At 57.5% G+C, this 13,518-nt stretch overlaps 1 protein-coding gene across 2 annotated transcripts in view; it reads right to left on the bottom strand.

Annotated features, from left to right (window-relative positions):
• Positions 1-13,518, bottom strand: part of SPATS1 (spermatogenesis associated serine rich 1) — a 544,035-nt gene that overhangs the window by 91,199 nt on the left and 439,318 nt on the right. The window lies entirely within an intron of this gene.

Genomic DNA, 13,518 nt, shown 5'->3' with positions numbered 1-13,518 from the left:
GGTTGTTAGTTCTCCCCTCCGTGGGTAGGGGGGTTGGTTGTCCCGGGGCCCGGTGATGGGGTAGGGATGGATGACAGGCGGGTTACAGGGCCTGGTGAGGTGCAGGGTCGCGGGGGCAGCGCTGTGCCGCACGGCACGGTGGTACTCACTCAGCCAATGATGAGGACACAGTTCTCGGTAAAACACACGGCTGGATGGACGGGTCCCACAGACGGCTGCGGTGTTGTTTCTCCTGGCAGGTTGATGGTGACTGCCTTTCCCTGCACCTATGTACGGTAGATGGTTCCAATGGGTTCCAACCGGTAACCCGCTCTCCAGCTTGGATATGGGCTGGAGGAGCCCCTTTTGCCCGCAGGCTCTGGCCCTGGGAAACGGTTGCCTTGGCGGTGGCGGTGTCTCCCTCTCTTGGTTGGACTGTTGCCTTCTGTCGGGACTTGGCTGCTGGGAAACCCAGGAGGTTCCCTTCACTAACAACTTCGGCAAATTCACGGCGACTCCTAGCCCTGCCGGGGTCCGTAAGCCCCTGCCAGATGGTGCTGGCTTCTCTTTGCGTACCGGTCCACGGTCTTTACGGTAGGCTCCAATAGGCCACTCCTGCAGACGGTCACCACCGTCTGCCAACCTTGCTGATCCGTCCGGGCCACACACCCGGACCAACTTTTGTCTGCTCAACTGCTACTTTCCTTCCTCTCACTTTTACTTCCCTCACTGAACTGTCTGCTTTTCCCGCCTCCAGGACTGTGAACTCCTCGGTGGGCGGGGCCAACCGCCTGGCCCACCCCCTGGTGTGGACATCAGCCCCTGGAGGAAGGCAACAAGGGTTTTAGTCTGACTTCGGTGTGCCTGACCGGGAGTGTGGGGTGTGTGGGTGTTGTGCTCTGTGGCCCCTGGCTTGTCCAGGGCTCCACATTCCCCCTTAGTTAAATGCAGACTGTCCGCGGGCTGCCCGTCCACACCGGTTTTATTTTCACAAACTGAAAAATAGAAAAACGGTAAAACAGGGATTACAATTAAAATAACATCTTCCCACATGGGGAGGTACTCTTACTTAAACGTTGCGTAACGGTATGGCTTCCGCTCTCTCCCACCCAAGCAACCTGGCCCTGATGCTGCCCCTAAGCAAACAGGCAGCACCCCTTGACCCCAGTCCTGCACAAGTTGCCCGAGCGGGTTCTGTCCTTTCCAAGGGACCCACGTCCATGGGGAACCCCCGAAACCCCCAGAGGATCGCCACTGGTTCCAGTGGTGGCTGGGCCCCAGCCTGCTCCACTGCGGGCCCTTCCTCCAATCTGCCTCTCCGGGGGCGGTAACGGTGAAAGCCACAACATAATTATTTACAAGCCACAAGTTTGTGGTTGCCCTGCTAGTTCTCGGGCTTGTTCGTAGTAGTTTCTACGCATAATGTGAAAAGGGGTCCCAACGGGGACCAGTTGCCGGCAACGACCGGTTTCCAATCAAGCAGTAAATCAGATGAATCTTCTCGGTAATTATTCTTTTTATCCATTTTCAAAACTTTAAACAGCACTTGTGGTCCCAACGGGGACAACGACAACGGTATTCCGCTGCCATCACTCTGAGTCCGCGGCATCACTTGGGGGAGGGAACGCGGTGAACACACGGGCCTCCTGGCTGCCCCTCAACTTCGCATCCAGCGCAAACCACCCCCTCTCCCCACAGTGCCGGGTGTATTGTACCAGGTCTCCTGGCATCAAGTTGCGGCCTGGGTGCTCTTCTGGCAGGTGGGAGTTAACGTCCCGCCGGGCTATGAAGACCTTGGCCTCCAGGCCCGGCTCATATATGAAGCCATAGCCCCGGCGGACATCAAACCGCCTCACCTGCCCTTCATACAGGGGGCCCCGGACGCGGAAGGTCGCTTGCCTCAGGCTCTCCTTCTCCCGGATTCTCCATCTCTGTCTTCTTCTTCTCCCGTTCTGCGATCTCCGGGCCCAACAACACCGGCTCCCTATCCCAATACGGTGCTGCTGGGAGCTCCGGCGCATCGGTCGTGCCCCGCGAGACCTTCCGGACACTGCCCACCACTGGCGATCTGGGTGGAAGGTCCCGCGGTGACTTGGCCTGGGGTGCTGCTTTGCTTTGCTGCTTCGGTTTTCCTCAGCCGAGGTGTGGGGGATGGGCACAGGGGCTTTCTTCCGTTGGGCCTTCTGCACGGAGCGGCCGGTCGGCTCCGGCTCGGGGGAAGTCTCTGTAAATGCCTCCGGCTCAGGCCTCTGGACTTTCCAGGGCAGCACTTCCGGTCGGTCACGGGCTCCGGCTACAGGTCGGTCCGCCTGGGCGGACGTGCGGGGTATCGCTACCGGTTGCGGGGGTAGCGGGCCTAGTGGCGGGGTCACGGCAGCCGGGACGGGTAGCGAGGGAGGTAGCAGGGCGAGCGGGTTCAGACCGGGTCCCGCAGCCACGATGACCGACCCACTAGGGGTATCGGGGCGTTGGTCACTCACCCTCCCTTCCGAAACTTCCTCCTCGCGTCTCCGCACGGTTGCTACAACCTCCGCCATGTCGGTCTCCCACTCCTCCAAGAGGAGCTGCATCTTGACCTGCAACCTCTGTTGGAGCTGCGCGGTCCGGATCTCCACCCACGCCGCGGTTCCAGGCGCGGGGGCTACGGTGCTACGGGACGGCATAAACATCTTGCTGGCGGCTTCTCCCAGGAACAAGATGGCCGCAGGGTCCGGGCTTCCCTGCTTTTATAGCCGCGGGCTACATGCGGCCAGACGCCATCAGTCCCCCTTAGTCTCTTTCCGGCTCCACCTCTACAGGGGCGGGGTTTTGGCCTTCGCGCCTCCACTACTCGAGGAGACGCTCGAGTGGGAATTCTTCACGCCCAAGATGGCGGCTTCACAAATTTTTCGGCCAGACACCTCCGGCGGTCACACAAGGCGCACTTCCACCAGTTGGTAGAACGGTAGGATCCTGTTCGTGACGCCAAGTTGTCGCGGGCGGAGGAGGGGACGCTGCGCTCTCCCACTGTTCGGGTCCGGCCGCAGCTGCTGCGGCTGCCGCTGCTCGGTGGTGGCTCGAGCGGTGGGCCGGATCCCGGGGACTCGAGCGGCGCTCCTCGCCCGTGAGTGAAAAGGGTGGGGATTGGATGGTGGGGATTTGGATATTGTCCGTGACGCCACCCACGGTTGTGGTGATATAGGTGACACCACCGCTGCTCTAGATGGGGATCCCAGGAGCGGTGACAGGGAGCAGCTTGGTTGTTAGTTCTGTGACGCCCTGGGCAAGCAAGGGGTCACAGGTCATTGCACCACCACACCCTACACCCCAGCTAGGAACACCAAAGCTAACCAAAAATCCTTGTTGCCTTCCTCCAGGGGCTGATGTCCACACCAGGGGGTGGGCCAGGCGGTTGGCTCCGTCCACCAAGGAGTTCACAGCCCTGGAGGCGGGAAGAACCAGGCAGATAAGAAAAGTTAGAGAAAGGAGAAGGAAGGAAGTGGTAGAGGAGCCAAGGAGAGGAGTAAAAGTGACAGTAAGAAAGCCTGAAGTTGGTCCGGGTGTGTGCCCCGGACTGAGAGACAGCAAGGTCAGCAGACGGCGGTGATAGTCTGCAGGGGGACTGCTCGGAGGTTGCTGGAAGGACCGCGGACGGGTGGTGACCCGGCGGTCTGGAGCAGTATACGAAGAACAGTCAGCACCAGGGCAGGGGCCTTTCGGATCCCGGCAAGGCTAGGAGTTGCCATAATTTGCCAAATCCGTCAGTGAAGGGGACGTCTGTCTCCCAACAACCAAGTCCCGATTGAAGGCAACAGTCCAACCGTAACGGAGAAACACCGCCACCGCCAGGGCACCAGTTTCTCAGGGCCAGCGCCTGCGGGCAAAGTAGGGCTCCTCCGGCCCATATCCAAGCCGGGGAGTGGGTTACCGGTGGGAACCCATCGCAACCATCATCATCTTAAGTGCAGGAAAAAGGGACCGTCACCGTCACCTACTGGGGAAAGCAAGTGCAGCCGTCCGTGGGAACCGTCTTTCCAGCCGTGTGTTTTACCGAGAACTGTGTCATCGTCTCAGGCTGAGTGAGTACCACAGTGCCGCAAGGCACAGTGCTGCCCCCGCGTCCCTGCACCCCACCAAGCCCTACATCACCCTCCTCATCACTGGGCCCCGGGACAACAACCCCCTACCCACGGAGGGGAGAACCAACAACTTTGCTGCTCCCTGTCATCAGTCCCCGGGATCTCCATACAGAGCAGCGGTGGTGGCAACAAATCACCACAACCGTGGGTGGCGTCACGGACAATAAACAATCCCCATACCCACACCCCTTTCACTCACGGGCGAGGAGCGCCGCTCGAGTCCCCGGGATCCGGCCCATCGCTCGAGCAACCGAGCAGCGGCAGGCCGCAGCAGCCGCGGCAGCCGGACCCGAGCAGTGGGAGAGCGCGGCGTCCCCTCCTCCACCCGCGACAACTTGGCATCACGAACAGGATCTTACCGCTCTGCCGTTGGGTAGAGGTGCGCCTTGTGACCACCGGAGGTATCCGGCCGGAAAAATTCAGAAGTCGCCATCTTTGGCGCGAAAAGTTCCCGCTCGAGCGTCTTCTCGAGTAGTAGAGGCGCGAAGGCCAAAACCCCGCCCCGAGAGAGGAGGGGCCGGAAAGAAGCTAAGGGGGACGCGATGGTGGCTGGCTGCATGTGAGAGCAGCTATAAAAGCAGGGACGCCAGGACTCTGCAGACATCTTGTTCCTGGGAAAAGCCGCCAGCAGCATGTGGATGCCGTCCCGCGACACCGTAGCCCCCGCGCCTGGAACCGCGGCGTGGGTGGAGATCCGGACCGCGCAGCTCTACCAACGGCTGCAGGTCAGGATGCAGCTCCTCATGGAGGAGTGGGAGACCGACATGGCGGACGTTATAGCAGCCATGCGGAGACGCGAGGGGGAAGCGGAGGAAGGGAGGGTGAGTGACCCACGCCCCGATGCCCTTGAAGGGCCGGTCATCGCGGCTGCGGGACCCGGTCCAAGCCCTCTCCCCCCGCTGCCTCCCTTGCCACCCGTCTCGGAAGCCGTGACCCCGCCACTAGGCCCGCTACCACCGCAACCGGTAGCAATACCCAGCATGCCCGCCCAGGCGGGCTGACCTGCAGCCGGAGCCCGTAGTCGACCGGAGGTGTTGCCCTGGAAGGCTCCGAAAACCTCACTGGAGGCGTCTCCAGAGAAAGTCCCCGAGCCGGAGCTGATGAACCGTTCCGAGCCGGGGGCCCAGCTGCGGAAAGCCCCTGTGCCCATCCCCCACACCTCAGCTGAGGTAGCGCCGGGTTGTCGCTGCAAGGTGGCGCCCAAGGCCAAGACGCCGCGGGACTTGCCGCCCAGATCCCTGACAGTGGGCAACGTCCAGAATGTCCTACGGGGCCCGACCCGTGCGACGAAGCTCGCAGCAGCGCCGTATTGGGACAGGGAGCCGGTACCGCTGGGCCTGGAGATCGGTGAGAGAGAGGGGAAGAAGGCGGAGCTGGTGGCCCGAGCAATTAGAGAGAAAGAGAGCCTCCGTCAAGCAACGTTCCGTGTCCGGGGCCCGCTGTACGAAGGGCAGGTGAGGCGGTTTGATGTCCGCCGGGGCTATGGGTTTATATATGAACCGGGCCTGGAGGCCGAAGTGTTTGTAGCCCGGCGGGATGTGAATGCCCACCTGCCTATGGAGCATCCCGGCCGTAACCTAATGCCGGGCGACATTGTGCAATACACCCGGCACTGTGGGGAGAGGGGGTGGTTTGCGCTGGACGCTAAGCTAAGGGGCAGCCAGGAGTCCCGAGTGAGCGCCGCGCCCCCTCCCTCAGGTGATGTTGAGGACTCGGAGTAAGGGCAGCGGATGCCCGCTGCAGCAGTCCCCGTTGGGACCACCACTAAGTGTGTTCGTTTGAAAGTTTAAAAATGAGAATGATTACCGAAGCTTCACCTGATTCTACCGTGATTGTGAGAAAACTGGCCGTTGCCGGCACCGTTGTCCCCGTGGGGACCGTTTAAAAAGTTTTGCATGGAGAACTTTCCATGGACAAGCCCGTGAACTTGCAGGGCAACCACAAACGTTAGTGGCTTGTAAATAAGTTATTTTACCGTTACTGTTTCCGCAGTTGCCGCCTCCGGAGAGGCAGGTTGGAGGGAGGGCCCTCAGCAGAGCAGGCTGGGGCCCAGCCACCACAGGAACCGGTGGCTACCCTCTGGAAGGGAAGGACAGATCCCGCTCGGGTAACTTGTGCTGGACTTGGGTCAAGGGGTGCTGCCTGGGTTTTAGGGGCAGCATCAGGGCCAGGTTACTTGGGTGGGAGAGCGCGGAGACCGTAACCGTAAACCGTTTGTAACGTTTAAGAAATGTGCCTCCCGATGTGGGATGATGTCATGAGTTGTAATGTTACCGTTTACCTTTTTACATATTTTTCAGAAAATAAATCCGGTGTTGGACGGGCAGCCCGCGGACGGTCTGCATTTTGCTAAGGGGGAATGTGACGCCCTGGGCAAGCCAGGGGTCACAGGTCAATGCACCACCACACCCTACACCCCAGCTAGGAACACCAAAGCTAACCAAAAATCCTTGTTGCCTTCCTCCAGGGGCTGATGTCCACACCAGGGGGTGGGCCAGGCGGTTGGCTCCGCCCACCAAGGAGTTCACAGCCCTGGAGGCGGGAAGAACCAGGCAGATAAGAAAAGTTAGAGAAAGGAGAAGGAAGGAAGTGGTAGAGGAGCCAAGGAGAGGAGTAAAAGTGACAGTAAGAAAGCCTGAAGTTGGTCCGGGTGTGTGCCCCGGACTGAGAGACAGTAAGGTCAGCAGACGGCGGTGATAGTCTGCAGGGGGACTGCTCGGAGGTTGCTGGAAGGACCGCGGACGGGTGGTGACCCGGCGGTCTGGAGCAGTATACGAAGAACAGTCAGCACCAGGGCAGGGGCCTTTTGGATCCCGGCAAGGCTAGGAGTCGCCATAATTTGCCAAATCCGTCAGTAAAGGGGACGTCTGTCTCCTAACAGCCAAGTCCCGATTGAAGGCAACAGTCCAACCGTAACGGAGAGACACCGCCACCGCCAGGGCACCAGTTTCTCAGGGCCAGCGCCTGCGGGCCAAGTTGGGCTCCTCCGGCCCATATCCAAGCCGGGGAGTGGGTTACCGGTGGGAACCCATCGCAACCATCATCATTTTAGGTGCAGGAAAAAGGGACCGTCACCTACTGGGGAAAGCAAGTGCAGCCGTCCGTGGGAACCGTCTTTCCAGCCGTGTGTTTTACCGAGAACTGTGTCATCGTCTCAGGCTGAGTGAGTACCACAGTGCCGCAAAGCACAGCGCTGCCCCCGCGTCCCTGCACCCCACCAAGCCCTGCATCACGCACCTCATCACTGGGCCCCGGGACAACAACCCCCTACCCACGGAGGGGAGAACCAACAACTTTGCTGCTCCCTGTCATCAGTCCCCGGGATCCCCATACAGAGCAGCGGTGGTGGCAACAAATCACCACAACCGTGGGTGGCGTCACGGACAATAAACAATCCCCACACCCAAACCCCTTTCACTCAAGGGCGAGGAGCGCCGCTCGAGTCCCCGGGATCCGGCCCATCGCTCGAGCCACCGAGCAGAGGCAGGCCGCAGCAGCCGCGGCAGCCGGACCCGAGCAGTGGGAGAGCGCGGCGTCCCCTCCTCCGCCCGCGACAGTTCTCCCCTCCGTGGGTAGGGGGGTTGGTTGTCCCGGGGCCCGGTGATGGGGTAGGGATGGATGACAGGCGGGTTACAGGGCCTGGTGAGGTGCAGGGTCGCGGGGGCAGCGCTGTGCCGCACGGCATGGTGGTACTCACTCAGCCAATGATGAGGACACAGTTCTCGGTAAAACACACGGCTGGATGGACGGGTCCCACAGACAGCTGCGGTGTTGTTTCTCCCGGCAGGTTGATGGTGACTGCCTTTCCCTGCACCTATGTACGGTAGATGGTTCCAAAGGGTTCCCACTGGTAACCCGCTCCCCAGCTTGGATATGGGCTGGAGGAGCCCCTTTTGCCCGCAGGTTCTGGCCCTGGGAAATGGTTGTCTTGGCGGTGGCGGTGTCTCCCTCTCTTGGTTGGACTGTTGCCTTCTGTCGGGACTTGGCTGCTGGGAAACCGAGGAGGTTCCCTTCACTAACGAATTCGGCAAATTCACGGTGACTCCTAGCCTTGCCGGGGTCCGTAAGCCCCTGCCAGATGGTGCTGGCTTCTCTTTGCGTACCGGTCCGGTACCGCCGGGCCACCGCCCATCCACGGTCTTTACGGTAGGCTCCAATAGGCCACTCCTGCAGACGGTCACCACCGTCTGCCAACCTTGCTGATCCGTCCGGGCCACACACCCGGACCAACTTCTGTCTGCTCAACTGCTACTTTCCTTCCTCTCACTTTTACTTCCCTCACTGAACTGTCTGCTTTTCCCGCCTCCAGGACTGTGAACTCCTCGGTGGGTGGGGCCAACCGCCTGGCCCACCCCCTGGTGTGGACATCAGCCCCTGGAGGAAGGCAACAAGGGTTTTAGTCTGACTTCGGTGTGCCTGAACGGGAGTGTGGGGTGTGTGGGTGTTGTGCTCTGTGGCCCCTGGCTTGTCCAGGGTTCCACAGGGGGATGCCCCAGGACTCGGTGATGGTGACGGGGAGTTGCCATTGGGACGGTAAGGGTCACTTATGTACTCAATCCAATAACGCTGACACCGACAACTGTGGTAAACCAAAGTTCTGGACACCACTGCCGCTTGTAGGGAACATGCCTGGATCCCATGCCCGTTGGTGTTGCCTGTTAGTCTGTGACCTTTGCCTTGGCACCTTGTCTTCTATTTGGTCCCTTTAGCCTGAAACTAATCGGGTCCCGCTCACCAGTATGGCTAACTGGGTGAGCTTGCTATCAGGGTTCACGCTTGGGATTTTCTGGACTATGTAGTGGGAATGTCCTATTCCCCTCGTTGCGCTAGTACCCTGATTTTGGAGCAGGTGGAGAACGGATCTTGAAGGCTCCGTCCTCGTTGGGTAAATTGTCAGGACGCCTGAAGCTTTTTCCTGACCTAGGGTCCACGTACCCAGTCATGCCCTGGCCCCTTCCCGGTGATAGCACAAGGCCGCTGGCTGTCCTCCTCGACAGTCCGTGCCACTTGTCCAGCTCCTACCAGGCCCAGACCAACGTCTGCCACCTAGTAGTCTTAAGGAGCCCAGCTTCTGACCTCTCCTCTCGAGAGTCACCACTTCATTGTTCTGCTCCAGACACTCCTGATCGCCCCCTTAACCAACCCCCCAAGTGGACGACCCTATTCCCTTCAGGTTAGCCACTGGTATGTGTGGTGCAGAGTGTTTCTAGGATTTTGATTAGCTTGTTCTTGGTAACACCAAAGATCAGGGACCCGTAACCAAGGAGGAGGTGGATATTGTACAGAAGGGCAGATTGCATAATACCCTGTGACGACCTGATAGACCAGGGCATCACATTGGCTACTGGCATTACTGTGATTGGATGGCGACACAGCGTCTTCGAGTCTATATAAGACTTAGTGATGCCATGCTCATCGCACTGTACCCAGAAATAGTGTAGGGAAAGTTTCTGCAGAAGGGACAGTGTTTTAGAGCATTACAGGACCTGCTGGTGCAACATTAAAGGGAAGGTCCAAAAAAAAAATTTCAATAACTTAAAAAATGTTAAGTATTAATGTTTTAATGTTTTTTTTAAATATTATTATTAGTTTTTAATTGAGCTAAATATAAAAAAAAATTAAAAATTTTTATATTTTCCAGTCTTAAACACTAGGTAGAGCAGCTGCTGAAATCCTACTGTAGAGCTACTGTAGAACTAGCTCACATTACAACTGCAGTAAAAGTGGGTGGAATCTGCACTGATGTGTGATGTCACCTATCCCTCCCGTTCTGGGTGTTTCCACAAGGATAAAGGAAGATGAAGTTTAGGATCACAGTGCAGAACCATATTGTTGGTGACCACAAAGTGATCCTAATATGTCTAAAGTGTTACCAAGGACATCTGCATAGTGCTCCCCACATAGCGCTCAGCACGGCCCGTACCAGCAATGCTTTGCTGCCCGCACGCCTGCCCGCAATGCTTTGCCACATGGACGCCCGCGCGCAATGCTCTGCCGCACGCACGCCCGCCTGCAATGCTCTTCTGCATGCCTATCCACCTGTAATGCTGTGCCGCACACCCACCCGCAATGCTCTGCCACGCGCAGACATTCAATGCTCTGCCGCACACACACCCACCTGAAATGCTCTGCCGCATTCATGCACGCAATACTCTGCCGCACGCATGCCTGTCCACAATGCTCTGCCACATGCACGCAATGCTCTGCCACACGGCACTGCTCTGCCGCATGCATGCACGCACACCTGCCCGCAATGCTTTGCCGCACGCACACCCGCCCACAGTGCTCTGCCGTGCAATGCTCTGCTATGTTCTGTGCTTTCCCTAGAGACTGTGTACTGGAGCAGGTGTCCATTCCAGTTTCAACGCCCTTGGGCATGGCTATTCAGGAGGAATTTTCAACATCCCCTTCTAATGAAGTTACCTCCAGTGAAGAGCCTGTAGCATAGGCACCGGTGACAGGTTCTTGAAGATACACTCAAGCCACTGTGGGCTTACAACATTACACACAAATGATTTTATCTGGGAAGGTTTGTCAAGGATACCAACTTGAAGTTGGGTGGCATGTGAGAGTGTGGAGGTATGCGTGCAGTGTCCACTCCCATCCATCAGAGAGGTAATAGCAGCACATATAGTTTAGGGTCAGGTGAACCTATGGCCAAGGGTTGTGGACGGCTTGATGGGGCCTGGAGGGTGTCACCAATTGCAGGGGTGACCAGAGTCCCTGTATTCTCCGCTACAGGCTCTTCCTTCTCCAGGATTGGCAGCTCCTTTTCTTTGTGGGCCCGATTGACTCCCACCACTCCCATCATGGACGCCTACCAGTAACGGATGGCATCCATCTGCACCCTCCGCAGCATCTGGCTTGCTCGAGCCACCTCCGCTTCATGTCCCGAGCACTCCAGAAGAGATGGTGCATCGGTGTTGCCCCATGACGGCCAGGGTTTGCTATTGCTGACAACCTGTGCCTCAGGTGGTCCCAATACATCTGTACTCCTTGAGCTCCAAGATCCGACTCTATTTACACTAGTTTAGCTTTTTCTTCTCCTTGCATCGAAGGGGGTGGGGGCTCCACCTTCACGCCACTCTCCTCAGGTTAGTTTAGTTTCTCTCCTTTTCTTGCATGGGAGGGGGCAGGCTTTTGACTTTCGTGCCACTTTCCCTGCCAACCCACGAAGGGCAGGCATTCTTTGACTCTTTGCTGTTCAATAATGGCCACTGGTTGCAAACTTTTCAATTAAACAGTTCTTTAAGCATTCAGTCTGTAAGGCGCACAGTATCTGGGTTTTGCCCAGGCACGTTATCCTGTTCGTGACGCCAAGTTGTGGAACCCAAGGGGCCAGGGGGTGCAGGTTCGGTCTGGCACCTGTTACTCATCACTGCACCGGTGTGGAGGTGTGGGATGTCGTGGTGGCACCAAGGCGCGAGGCCGCGGCTCCGGCAATAACAGGCTCACACAGTCTCTGCAGTTTCAGGTCGTTTTTACTCACTGTTATGCTGCGTGCCCAGGTAGTACTGGTCACCCGCTGTGATGGGCCCTGTCAAACATGGATTCCTTCAGAGGTCAGTCCGGTGTAGTGGTCGGTGGGCCCTTCCCTCTAGCGTCATGTAAGATGGATCCCCGTGGCTTACTGCTCCTTGGGGATCCCAGTCCGTATGGAGTGATACTCCCTTCCCGTTTGCAGGTGCCGCAGTTCCGCAATACTGACGTAGATCAAGGCCCCAGATCCTATATGGCACTGTGCTTCAGGCACTGTGTTGGCTAGGGAGACATGCAATCTCCCCGTCCCTGCAGATTCTGGAAAACCAGCTTGAAGAATGATCTTCCCTAGGGTCCTGCAACCAGTGTGGCGCCGGTCCCGAGGGAGCAATGAAGCTCTCCCCTCGACAACTGTATGCACTCCTGTGTTCCACCAGAGCCACCGGTGGGTCCGCCTGCTCCTTTCCTCTCCTGCTAGAGAACTCTCTACTTGTTGTGTTAGCTCCTAACTCCTTCTAGTGGATGGATCCTCCCCCAGGTACCGGTCATTAGTGGGTGGCTGCCACCCATGTTTGGAAACTGCCTTAATACCCTACCCTAGCCTGGTCCCCAATGGGGAGGGCACCCTGGTTGTGTAAGTGATGAAACCGGTACCAACCTCTCCTGGATCTGGGTTGAGCACTGCACCTTAAGTGAGGTGCAGTACCCTGTGGTGACTGAAGCCTCAGGGGCGCCACACATCCAGTGATCCTCACCGTGCCCATAGAGTAGTAATTGTGCCCTATTTGTCCCGAGATCTCCGGATATATTGGAAAGGGTCGCTGTGGCATCACAGTGGTCTTGGACTTTCTTGGCCAGGTGTATGTTATATTTTCTTTGTGATAATCTCTACAAATTACTTTGCGTCACTTATTCTAAAAGTAACTTCTTCGTGTTCACACACTTCCCTAATACACACATTGCATCTTTGTTTACATCATTTTAAAAAAATCCTTCAGGACTAACCACGTTGTACTGGTTGGGGAGTTTGTCATCACTTAAGTGGGGGAGATTCCTCAGTGTGGTGGCTAAGGCTAGGAGTGGGCAGCACCTATAACCAGTAATGCCGGGGACATATTTGTAGGTGACTGACTGACACCCCCTATGGCACTACTCCCAGCAGTGTCGGACTGGCTACCAGAGGAACCTCCAGTAATATGGCTGCAGTTACCTGCAGTGAACTCCGGAGCTCTCACCTGAGCTCCGGAGTGCAGCCTAGACTGAACTCAGGGTTTGCAGGACTGAACCGCGAGTGCCGAATGATTTCACAGCGATTGTGGTTCAGTTCATGGCAGCTGCGGATAGGCCGAGCTGAACTCAGAAGGTGTCACCTGAGCTCCGGAGTGCAGCCTGGCCTGTCTTCAGCTGCCATGAACTGAACCGCAATCGCCGTGGAATCAGTCGGCGCTCGCGTTTCAGTCCTTCAAACCCCAGGTTCAGTCCAGGCTGCACTCCAGAGCCCAGGTGAGAGCTCCAGAATTCAATGCAGGTAACCGCGGCCAGGCCTGGTATTACTGGAGGTTCCTCTGGTAGCCAGTCCGATTCTGACTCCCAGTATGCAATTATTGGTTCCAGCAGGGGGCAGCACCTCAAATTCTCTTCAACAGAGGAGACAAATGACTGCTGTGTTCCAACCAGGGGTGGAGATACCATTAGTGTAGCTGCACAGGGGCCCAAGAGGTAAGCGGTCCCATTTCCACTTTCAAAGCAGGTAGAATTGTGCATTATGATGAACAAAGGGCCCAACTATTGTTCTTGCACAGGGTACTTCTTCTGTCTGTGTCCACAGTGGTTCCAGCCCAAAGCCCTGTACATAGTGTAACCAGAAGATACATTAACAGGCCATGGAGCCCATTGTGTTGGCAGCTCACCGGGATTACACTCACCAGGTCAAATTGTCAGA

This window comes from Anomaloglossus baeobatrachus, chromosome 3 (genome assembly GCF_048569485.1).
Source record: "Anomaloglossus baeobatrachus isolate aAnoBae1 chromosome 3, aAnoBae1.hap1, whole genome shotgun sequence".
Lineage (NCBI taxonomy): Eukaryota > Metazoa > Chordata > Amphibia > Anura > Aromobatidae > Anomaloglossus > Anomaloglossus baeobatrachus.
Note: the sequence above shows the minus strand (reverse complement) of the source record. Positions and strands in the feature narration are given on the sequence as shown.